General features: G+C 45.5%; 1 protein-coding gene across 1 annotated transcript in view; it reads right to left on the bottom strand.

Moving 5' to 3' along the window:
• The window catches only part of LOC129784525 (acrosin-like), a 30,047-nt gene that overhangs the window by 16,568 nt on the left and 917 nt on the right, over positions 1–12,562 (bottom strand). The window lies entirely within an intron of this gene.

Genomic DNA, 12,562 nt, shown 5'->3' with positions numbered 1-12,562 from the left:
TACGTGACAAGAGAGCAGCACGTAGACACTACGCCAGGACCAATCATAGATGACTAGAGTACGCGTGGACAAGTAGCTTTAGCCCATCACCTCTGAATAGCAACGCATGCGTGGCGTGTGTGTCTTTTGTTAAGAGTATAAATTGCTGTAAGCCTTTTAATAAATCAGCACTAACTTGATCACATTGGTCGTATAAATTGTGTCCAAGAGCCATCTGCGTCAACAAACCAGTATGGGGAGAGCAGTGGCCCCTGCCCCAGGAAAAGCTGTGTGCCCTGCATGAATTGGTTAAGGAACAGTTAGACACGGGCCACACTGAAGAATCACATAGCCCGTAGAACACCCCTGTAGTTGTGATAAAAAAGAAGTCTGGTAAATGGCGATTGTTGCATGACCTGCGTAAAGTCAATGCAGTGATGGCCCCTATGGGGTCCTTGCAGCCAGGGTTGCCATCTGCCACCACCATACCAACGGAATGGGATATTTTAGTTATTGATCTGAAAGACTGGTTTATTTACCATTCCTTTAGATCCAAAAGAGAAAGCAAAGTTTTCTTTTACAGTACCAACTGGAACTACTCTGAGCCCACAACAAGGTACCACTGGACCGTGCTGCCTCAGGGCATGAGAAACTCGCCAACCATTTGTCAATGGTTTATAGCCCAAGCCCTGAGCTCAGTGAGAGACAAATACCAAAATGTTTACTGTTAATCATGACACGGATGACATTTTGCTAGCAGCACCGTCCAAAGAGCTGCTGGAGACAGCTGAGAAGGGTGCCAGACATAGTTTAGCAGAATTTGGATTGAATGTAGCTCCTGAAGAAGTTCAGAGGCAAGAGCCCTGGAAATATCTGGGCATGAATGTGCTGAAGGGAACTGTGTCTCCACAACCTATCAAATTGAATCTGGATGTAAAGACTTTGAATGATGTCCAAAGACCTGCAGGAATGCTAAACTGGCTACGGCCTTATTTAGGCCTTACTAATGAACAAATGCATCCTCTTTTGCAGCTTTTAAAAGGAGACACAGATCTTTTAGCCCCAAGGTATTTAATGCCTGCAGCCTTGGCACTTGTGAAAGAAGTCAACAGTTGATCTCTTCACGACATGTGTGGCGTGTAGATATCACGCTTCCTTTAAGTGGTTTTATTTTAATGGACCAATCTTCCCCTTATGCTATGTTGGCGCAGCGGAACCAGGCTTGGCAAGATCCACTGCATGTACCTGAGTGGTTGTTTCTGCCTTTGCAGCCTAAGAAAAGTGCTGTTGAATTGTACAAACTTGTTGCCGATTTGATCATAAAAATCCGAAAAAGATGTTTAGAGTTGACTGGACTTAATCCACCAACTGTAATTATCCCTGTACAACAATTCTATGTTGAATGGGCGCTATTAAACTCTACTGCCCTTCAAATGGCTTTAGCCAGTTTTCCAGGGCAAGTTCAGTACCACATTTCCACCTCATCCACTTTTGAAAATGACTGTAAATCTAACTTTGCAGCCACGGCAACGGAGTCAGAGACGACCGGTCAAAGGTGATCTGCATCATCCAAAGGTGATGCAGAGACTGACCGGTCAAAGGTCAGTGTTCACAGGCGGGTCTGGAAAAACGGGAAAAGACGCAGTCGCTTGGAAAAAACATGGGCAATGGCATTCCCAAATTGTATATCATGATGCAAAGGTGATGCAGAGACTGACCGGTCAAAGGTCAGTGTTCACAGGAGGGTCTGGAAAAACGGGAAAAGACGCAGTCGCTTGGAAAAAACATGGGCAATGGCATTCCCAAATTGTATATCAGGAAGGATCCCCGCAAGTCATAGAGTTACAGGCTGCGGCTTTGGCATTTCAGTATTTTCCAGGCCCTCTTAATCTTGTTACTGATTCGGCATATGTGGCAGCCCTCCTTCCCAAGTTAGACAGGGCTGTCCTTGGCCATGTCAACAATCCCAAGCTTGTTGCAATTTTGATTTTAGTTTGGGAAGAGATTCAGAAACACCATTCTCCGTATTACGTTATGCATGTTAATAGCCATACTTCCCTACCTGGTTTTGTAATTGAAGGCAATGCTAGAGTTGATGCTCTAGTTTCTGTGGCTCTGTGCGGCGAATGAAGAGATGGGATGCAGCTTGATGCAAGCAAGTTGTCCATTTATTAGTGATTTTCTTACACATATACACGTTTCTACCTTCTACATATTACACACTGATTGGTTAAATCTTAAGCGTAAAAAACACTGATTGGTTGATATTTAAGGCACACCGTTAAAACAATAGGAACTTATTGGTTTACCTTGACATAGCAACAGATTCAATTCCAAAGTTAGGGAGTTTCTTTCTACGCGGCTTTCTTGATTAGCAAAGTTACTTATCGGCGCTATGCGTTCCCTTACCTGGCTACTTGTTTCTCTGTCCGCCTGGTTGCCTCCTCAACTGTAACGGCGCAGGGGTCTGCAGTTAGCTTGTTCCTTTGTTCCCAGGGCTTGTGCCCTACAAGTTCTTACAAGTCTCTATTCATCAGGCTATCAGTACTTGGACTCTTGTCCTTGAGGCCTTGTCCTACATCTCCCTTTTCCTGTTGCACAAAAAGAACCCCTGAAATCGAACGAGTTATTAATTTTTGTAAGCATTGTAAAATACAAGCTATAAGTAATAAAACAAACAAAAAAGCAACTAAAGCATATATAATCATCTTAACTAAACTGCTTAACCATCCTGAAATGCCCCAACCACTAAACAGTTTATCTAACCAATCCCAAGCATCACATTGTTGAAGATGAGAAACTCCATCCTTTAATCTTTGGATGCTAGCATGAATTGATTCCAAATGATCTGAAAGGTTCATGCAACACATCCCTTCAAACTCTTCACAACCATGACCTTGTGCCAGAAGCAAAAAATCTATTGCAGAGCTCTATTTTGTCCTTGATGCCTTGTCCTACAGCTCTGTCGGCGCCTGTTCCTGACGTCCATCAGCAAGCCATGTTAGCCCACCAATTCTATCATCTGAATTGGCGATCCTTGTATCATCAATTTGGCCAATAGGGTCTCTCTCAGGCAGCTGCACGCAGCATTGTTGCAGCCTGCCCAGACTGTCAAAATGTTACTTCTGTGCCAAATTAGGGAGTTAATCCTAGAGGCCTTCAAGCTTTACAGCTCTGGCAAACAGATGTAACTGATTACAGTGAGTTTGGCAGACAAAAATATGTCCATGGTAAAAAGAGATACATATTCTAGTGCAATGATTACTACTGCCCACACAGGTGAGACCAGTCGTGACGTCATTCGGCACTGGCAACGTGCTTTTTCTGTGCTCGGTGTCCCTCTTGAAATCAAAACGGACCGTGGACCTGCCTATAATTCCAGGCCCGTCAGTCAGTTCCTTTCCCAATGGGGGATCTCCCACAAATTTGGTATTCCCTATTCCCCTAGGGGCCAAGTCATCGCTGAACGCATGAATGGTACTCTTAAATGCCACCTTGGAAAACGCAAAGGGGGAATGAAGGGAATGACCCCAGGGGCACGATTAGAGAAAGCATGTTATGTTTTACACTTTCTGAAAATCTCTGCTGACCATGCGGTGCCTCCCATTGTGCAGCACATGGTGTCAATTGGTGACAAGCCGCAAAAGCACAAAGGCGTCTTAGTACGCATGAAAGACCCTCGTACCGGTCATTGGTTGGGACTGCTTGAATTGTTAACTTGGGGGAGAGTTATGCTTGTGTTTCTACAGCTGAAGGTCTGCGATGGATACCTGCTTGCTGTGTGTGGCCTAGGCTTAGCGTGCCAGACCATGGGAGCACTGCTGCTGCAAGTCAACGCAAACACTAATGTGTGGCCTCCTTACTGAACCAGTCCTTGTTTGGTGTGCCCTTCCTCAAACTGACTTGCAGACATTGTTGCAAAAAAGTGAATGTAAGATTTTGACAAAGAATGTGGGGAACGGAGAATGTTACTGAAAGCCTTGTTATTTGGGATGATTACCTCTGTATAATGTTAATCCAAAAGAGGTTGATATTGTTTGCACTTTGAATGTTGATAGTTGTTTTTATGTAGATGCTGTAGTAGTAGGAGGCCATGATGGGACCATGACACCCGCACAAATCAACACGTCAACATGTTGATAAGCATAATGTGCTCAAACGCAATATAACTTTGGATGAAGCATGTAATGATGTAGTTGATTTATGGAACTGATGGGAATGTATTGCAGTGGTTCTTCTCTTATCCGGAGCAACAGCAGGGAAAGCATTCAAGAGTTAAATCACCTTGTTTGTTAGGCAAAGAGGGTCCCTCGTGGAGTCGGCCAAGTCATGACAATCACACCAATATGGCTACATGCTGTAGTCCCTTTAATAAACAAACAGGTCATTTTTATTACTTAAACCGACTGCTCAATCGACTTTACACACAGCTGATTGGATAAAAGTCTCTGGGCCATGTAGGGGTCCGTGTCGCTGATTGGTGAGCATGCTGCAGGCACCTGATCTTAGTGTGCCGCTGAGAGTGTGGTAATTTCGCGGTTCCCAGGACTTGCTCTGCACCTGGCTTCTTGTTTGTGCATAGCTTGTTTTCCTTCTCCCACTGCTTGTTCCCAGGACAAGTTAAAGCTGCTCTGCAGCTTCAACTAACAGGCCTGGGTTCTCCAACCCAGACAATGGTAACATATGTCCTCGGTCCTTTAAACATCCCTCTACAGTTAAGAACGTGAGTCAAATTTGCCACTATGACATACAAAGCAGAGCAACTATTGCCCTTTTGATGTTGGCTCAAGGACACGACTGAGAGGATTGTGATGGTATGAGCTGCATGGATTTTAGGCACCCCATTGCAGCAACACGTTATCAAAATCTGAGAAAATGTCATCCTTTGGGGCATCAATTCACTCAATTGGCAGTATTCTTTGTTTGATAATGCCTTGGTTGCCGTCGTCTTTGCAAGGGCCCTGCAGCACACGGCAAAAATGGTACTAGCTGTTCAGAAACAAAAAGGGGGAAATGTTGGGGAATTCAGAGGACCTGCAGACAAGTTAGTTGACTTCAAATACTTAGTCCTGTACCTCTAAGACAGCCACAAATTGTCAGGTATGTCAACAGGATGTGAAGAACTGGAATTTAGAACCACAGCATACGGGCACCTACAGCAACAGCAAATAGCAAGCAAGAAGACGAACACAAAAACCTATCAGGGACTGACATATGTACTATCTAAGATATATAAAAAATTTGTATAAACAAGAAAGGCCATTTTGTCCAAACCCAGCCATGAAGACATAGTGTTTTTTCAGTCTGCCTCCAACTGCATCACCGCAGGTTGCTCCACATGGGATCCCTGTCGCAGAGCCAGCAGACCCCCTTCTGCCCACAACTGACCACGCTCAGCCTGAAGGCTCCGTGGCTGCTTCGGCTCGGTGACACCTCTGACTATCGGAGTGCTGGGATAGCAAACTGTGCGTTGGGGACATTACCAAGCTGTAGGACAATGCCTCAAGGACAAGAGTCCAAGTACTGATAGCCTGATGAACAGAGACTTGTTAGAACTTGTAGGGCACTAGCCCTGGGAACAAAGGAACAAGCTAACTGCAGACCCCTGCGCCGTTACAGTTGAGGAGGCAACCAGACGGACAGAGAAACAAGTAGCCAGGTAAGGGAACGCATAGCGCCGATATGTAACTTTGTTAATCAAGAAAGCCGCGTAGAAAGAAGCCCCCTAATTTTGGAATAGAAATTGTTGCTATGTCAAGGTAAACCAGTAAGTTCCTATTGTTTTAACGGTGTGCCTTAAATATCAACCAATCAGTGTTTTTTACGCTTAAGATTTAACCAATCAGTGTGTAATATGTAGAAGGTAGAAACGTGTATATGTGTAAGAAAATCACTAATAAACGGACAACTTGCTTGCATCAAGCTGCGTCCCGTCTCTTCATTTGCCGCATTTAGCTCTTCATTTCAGTAGAATGAGTTATTACCGATGGTTATGTCACTCCAGTTACTCACAGGCCATTTTGGGGATAGTGGTTTTGATGTCCATGGCCAATCTTTAAATCCTAAAGGACTCCCACATATCCAACAATTAGTCAGATCAAAGACATCAGCCACCTGCTGGCCTAAAGCTATACATTCATTTTGCCACGCTCTGAGAGTGAGGGGGGCACAGGACTTTCCTTGGCTATTAAACATGGCGACAATGGTCGACCAAAACAATATCTGCAATGGTATGCCAAACATCCTAAAAATATTAACAAGGCAAATACTGATGAAGCCACGCAGGCATTCGGCAGCTTCATATGGGTGGTTTTTTTTCTCAGGTAGGCTCCAGAGTCCTCACCCGGAAAAGAAAAGAAAATCAGACTCGGTTTGTTCAAAGGAACCGGAAGCAGAAGGATGGAGTAATCCACCTGGTGTTGATGTTATATTCTTTTCCATGAGCATCTTTGGCTTTCCAAGCATCTTTATTAAGAGGTCCAGTGAGCACGAGAGGAACAGCCCCAATGGCTGTCATTTCTACCAACACAGGCTGTCCAGGAGAAAAAAATTGTTCTCCGGGAGTACTGAGAGTCTGAGACTTTGGGGTCAAAGTCGGGGGTTTAGGAGAAAAGGCATTCAGTCGGGGACATCCATTTATTCCCCAGCGATCATTAACTGGGGTAACTGCATCCCAAAGGCGTTCCACCCAACGTGGCTTGTGAGGTTTCAGAAATCGATTTAAGAGTCCATGAGTTCGTTCTACTGTCCCGTTAGCTTGGGGATAATATGGGGTGTGGAATCCCCACTTGATTCCCTCTTCCCTCCCCCACTCCGGCTTTGGCAGCAGTAAAATGACTGCCATTGTCCGACTGAATGGAATCAGGTTTGAGGAGGAAACTAAACCAAATTTTCAGGGCTGGCACTGTATTTTCCCCAGTCGCTCGTGGAAACACTTTGAACTAGGCCAGGAATCACTTCCACACCTACTAATACGTACTGCTTCCCTTGTGACCTTTGGAAAGGTCCCGTATAATCTATCTGCCAAGTTTCCCAGAGACACTTTTTGTCTCTCAAATGAAGGGGGGAATCTTCCATGGCTTGTGGCTCTAGTCCAAGTCTGCATTGTTCACAAGCTGAAATAGAGGTTTTTCAAGATTCCCAAGTGACAGGCCAACCTCTGGCGTGTGCCTCTTTGTATAAATCAGTAGACCCTCAGTGAGCACGCTTAACTTGCAGCCATTCCAAAAGTCTGTCCCAGTTTTCCCCGGTTTGATTTTCCTGCTGCAAAGGGGCAATTCTGGCCAGCTCATCTGCCCTGTTATTCCATTCACCTGCCAGAGTTCCTCTTTCCCACAGAGACGGTACCCATGCTACCACAAAGTCCCCATGTTTGGCAAGATCTAAGTTTTTTTGCCACTTCTCCTTTTGCCACACTGGCACTCGGTTTACTTCCCAGTTATTCTGTTCCCAGAAAGGAAGCCATCCCGTTCATCCTTTGAATGCTGCAAACGAGTCAGTGTAAATGTGCACCGGAGCCTTAGCCCCTTCCTCGCTATTAAACACACTCCACACTGCCACTAACTCTCCCACTTGGGCACTGCCCTCACCTTTGGTAATGATTTCTCTGTTAGCATCTACATTAATAGCTACAGCTCGGTATCTCCTCTCTTAACAGAGGCAACTCCTCTGAAACAGCAGGAGTGACTTTTAATACGGGAGGGGGAGGGGTATCCCCTCCAGAGGATTTGTTACTTCCTCACAGATCTTTACCTGTTTAGGGGTGCCTTCAGTGACAGTTAGGACACTACAAATACGTTCAATCTTAGCATGACATTTTCTGACAGTATCTCTTTGGCCCACCCCGTTAGGGGGGGAGTTCCTGCTAACATAGCTTTAATTACCTTAAAAAGTCCCCTTAAAATTAGAGGCTGTTGGCGTATGGTTCGCTCCGCTTCTCTGAAAGCAACACTCACTACAAACAATCCTTTTTCCCAATTAGAGTCTCGTTTCTCAGCATCCTTAAAGCTCCTGGAGTAAAATTCGATCGGGCGGGAGAACCTTCTGGTCCCTTTTGCCAGAAATGAATGGACAATCCTGAGTGTGCAAACCCCCACTCAGTCTGGACAGGGTCAGTGGGGTGAATAGGACCCAAAGCCTGGTGGGTGTTTGCTTCCAACACCAAAAGCTGTAACGCTTCATTGTGGGCTGGAGCCCATTCCCAAGCTGCTCCTTTTCGCAGCAGGTCATATAAGGGCCGTGCAACTATTGCAAAGTCTGGGATGTGGTTTCTCCAAAAGACCAATAAGCCTAAGGCATGCTGCAGCTCCTTTTTATTTTCTGGAACTTTTACCTGCTCTAGTGTTGAGAGGGTGTCCTGAGGAATACAGGCTGAACCTCCTCTCCACTGTATCCCTAAAAAATTCACTTCATTTGCAGCAATTTGTATCTTTTCCTCTGGTACCTGGAGTCCCAGAGACTCTAAGTGCCGTATAATCTTTCCTTGTGTCACCTGTTCTGGAATAATTTCATCCCCTCCTATGAAAACATCATCGATGTATTGATAACTCTAACTCCCAGTTCTGGAAGAGTTTGGGCTCATTCTTATGCCAAAGCATGATGTGCTAAGGTGGGAAAATGTTTATATCCCTGAGGGAGGCGAGTAAAGGTATACTGCTGTCCCTCCCATGTGAAAGCAAAACGATCACGGTCCTCCTCTTGCAGGGGACCCATGACAAACATCTCTTTCACATCAGCTGTGGCCATCACCGCATGAGCCTGCTCCTGAATGAGTGAGGTGAGCTCAGCTCCATTAGGCACTGCTGCTGTCAAGGGACCAGTGTCTGCATTAAGTCAAGGATAATCTACAGTCAGTCTCCTCTTCCCCTTTGATTTACGAACTGGCCACACTGGGGAATTGTATGGGGAGAGGGTGAGTGTTAAAATGCCCTGCTGTTTAAGATCCTCGATCACAGGAGCTATCCCCTCCTGGGCCCCTAATGGCAAGGGACAGGCTTTCACATTAGTCATCCTGGAAGCGGGGAGGGTAGGTGCTGCTTGCAGCAGGCGCACTTCTGCCCAGGACGTTTCAGCTAATTCTCTGATCTGAGAAATGCCAAAGGACCATGAATTCCCCTGGCTCATACCACTGTCTGCCCCTCAATATATCTATGACCAAAAGATTTGTCAGAAAAGGGCCTATTGCAACCTTGGTGCTAACTGGTTCTGCCTCCCCAGGCAACCATAATGTTACCAAGGCCATAGGTACTGACAGAGTTTTCCCTAAAGCATTTAAGACAATCAGGTTTTTATACAAAGTCAAAATTCCACATTGCTCCACCTCACTATGCATCAGTGCAGTGATTTGTGCTCCCGTGTCAGTTAGAAAGGTTACTGGGTTTTTCTCCGTGTTCCTACAGCCACTGTAATCATTAAATCTCCTCTCAAATTTAAGGTGAGTTGCCTAATAAACATCCACCCTCCGTTCCCTTCCCACCTTCGGGGGACGGAGGATCTAGTTTCCCTTTGCCCTTTTTACCTCATCAGCTTTTTCCCCCATGCCTATTGATGGTGGGGCACGAGGGGTTGGCTCAAAACGGACTTTATGCCCTGACCAAGTCTGTACAACTTTCTCCAATTTCTAGGCCAGGAGCCCATCCATTAGATCCTAGAGAATACCTCCCTGGAGCCCCAGCTGCCACCAGTCGGCTTAGGGGCCTCCCTCTGCCAGGATCAGTAAATTGGACCCATTTCGAATTCTGACTTCTTGGAGCCTGTGCGAGGCATCCCTCAGCTTTTCCCGCAGTTTGTACAGCTCTCGTTTCAGTCTTTGCCAGGATCCACCAACGAGACCACGTTTTCTCCCAAAGTTAATTAGCTCTTGGGCAACTTCCCCCCACCTAACTCTGTCTGATATGGGGGTATTTTGTATCTTCCCCTGGAGCTGGATCCCAATGGGTTTTAAAGAATCAGGATTAGATTAATCCTCAGATTAGAGGAGTCATCCTTCTGGGTCCACAGGCATCATCATGGGAGAGCCCTGGTGGCACTCCAGCCTTCTGTCATACATCATCTGCAGGCAAGCTGCCTCTTGTACACTTTCTACCAGCTGATCCATCATACCTGTTATGGCTAGGGGGTCTCCCCTCTCCAAAGGGTTCAGTCCCCCAGCCCAATAGTCTGCCCTCTGTGTTAATGACCATGGGGCCCGATGGTTGCCAGTAGTTAAAAACACACCTGGACCCCAGTATCCTTCTGCTTCCTTCTCTGACAACAAAATCCCATCTCCTCCTGACAAGGACACTTTCCAAACATATTCTGTTTTGGATTCCTTTGGAGTCCTTGCAAAATCCTTCCTTAATTTTGCTAACTCAGTTGCTTAGTAACAATCTGGGGACAAGTGTCATTGTCTGTCTCATATAAATACTCAGTCTTAACAAGAGGATACATGTGAGGTGCGTTTTCTGCTGTGTCTTTTGCTCTCTGTAAATCCCCCTGGGGATATATTTGTCTAATCCCTTTCTCTGTTAACTTCAACTCTACCTTCCAAAACGACTCACTTGCTTTCCGCAATTCTTCTCATAATGTTTCTTTTAACAAAGCATTCTGGTTTCTCTCCTGCTCTAAGAGCTGTTTGGTCTCTTCTAACTGCTCTCTGAGTTTTAACTGCCATTTTCAAGGAATCTACCACGGTATCATCTTGACACAATCTTTGCCTCCTATCTTCCAGGGCTGCTGCCCAACTTGCTCCTAAAATGGCACAACTTATGGATTTCCTCTTCCCAGGCCCAACTTTAGCCTCCGTCTGCAATATCATGACCCTATCCACTACACTATAGTGGTTGGAACCACTGATTTTTTGCTCATTCTCACCCTTGGGGAGCTCGGCGAGCATGATAGGTTCCCAAAAATCATCCAGTTTATATAAATCTCCGCCCCATACTTTAGTGGGGGAAACATCACGAACCTCTGTAGAAGTGTGGGCACTCCTTTCACCAAAGAGGGGTTATTTTGTCCTGAGATGGCCTCACTGTATGTTCGCTGCTACTACACCCACCTCCCTTCACCCTCTGGAGGTCACACTTTTAAACTGCTTTAGAGACTCGTCTCTTGTTCAATTCTGTCGCTTAGTCCTTCTTCACCTCTTTTCCTCACGGACAAACAGAACCGCGGACTCAGACTCTGCACTCACTTCGTACCAAGGTAGGTCTCAGGCACACACACAAGAGTCTCTCATAAAGAACCTGGCAATTTCTGTTTCACTGAGAATCCTGTCCGTGACACCAATTAAAATGTTACATGCCGGTCTGAGACCGGAGCGTGGTTCTGTTTCTATTCTCGGGAACAGAATGAAGACTCAAAATGGAGTCAAGAGCCAAGGAACTTTATTTGCCCAACAAGAAATACGTGAATGCAAAGGGGGAGTGAGAGTGACAGATTAAGAGAGGAAGGAAGGAAAGAAAGAAGTTAAGAAGGAAAGGCTTACAGCAACAGCTACCACCCCGGAGCTGCGGTGTCCCGACAGTCCGATACGTTTCCATGTCCGGTGGGGGAACGTTCCGTCCAATGTTGGTTCCTTTTTTTTATAGAGTTGTTACAAGCTGTTCTGCTTAACCACACCTTCCACCTGTCACCACTGTCACCGAAATTGGGAGTCAAACCTCTTAACACCATTGCAGCATTAGAGCAGCAGGCACTCCTTTATTGCAGCGCTGGGTGCTCGGTGGCATCTCCACAAATCAGGCACACCTGTGTAGGTTTTACTGTTACATTTATACAGAAAATTACAAGGTCATATGTAGGACAAGGCCTCAAGGACAAGAGTCCAAGTACTGATAGCCTGATGAATAGAGACTTGTTAGAACTTGTAGGACACAAGCCCTGGGAGCAAAGGAACAAGCTAACTGCAGACCCCTGAGCCGGCACAGTTGAGGAGGCAACCAGACGGACAGAGAAACAAGTAGCCAGATAAGGGAATGGATGGCGCCGATATGTAATTAAGAAAGCTGCGTAGAAAGAAACTCCCTAACCTTGGAATAAAAATTATTGCTAGGTCAAGATAAACTAGTAAGTATCTATTGTTCTAATGGTGTGCCTTAAAAATTAACCAATTAGTGTTTTTTACGCTTAAGATTTAACCAATCAGTGTGTAATATGTAGAAGGTAGAAACATATATAATTGTAAGAAAATCACTAATAAATGGACACTTGCTTGCATCAAGCTGCGTCCCGTCTCTTCATTCGCCGCAGTCATACACTCCCAATTACAATGATTGGTTAGTAATTTGCATATAATTGTTATATTTGCTCTGTCATCCTTTTCTGTTACTACGCTTGCACAGGGGAAGGGTCTTCAGCTGGGCAAGGGTCTACTTGACCTGTGGGCATGATTTTTTGGTATTATAATGAAGGTAGTTCACTTCAGGACACCTTAAAAGTTAGTTTTGTTGCCAAGTGGGACAGCTGGATATCGGCCTTGCCAAGCTGTCCAATAACTCATCCCATACACAACAGAACCTGGGCGCTCTGGTTGTGGTCTGAGAGTAAGGACTAAGCTTAGTATGGTCTATAGCACAGGGATTTCAAATAACAGTCTGCGATAACA

This window comes from Falco peregrinus, chromosome 5, assembly GCF_023634155.1.
Source record: "Falco peregrinus isolate bFalPer1 chromosome 5, bFalPer1.pri, whole genome shotgun sequence".
In the NCBI taxonomy this organism is placed as follows: Eukaryota; Metazoa; Chordata; class Aves; order Falconiformes; family Falconidae; genus Falco; species Falco peregrinus.
Note: the sequence above shows the minus strand (reverse complement) of the source record. Positions and strands in the feature narration are given on the sequence as shown.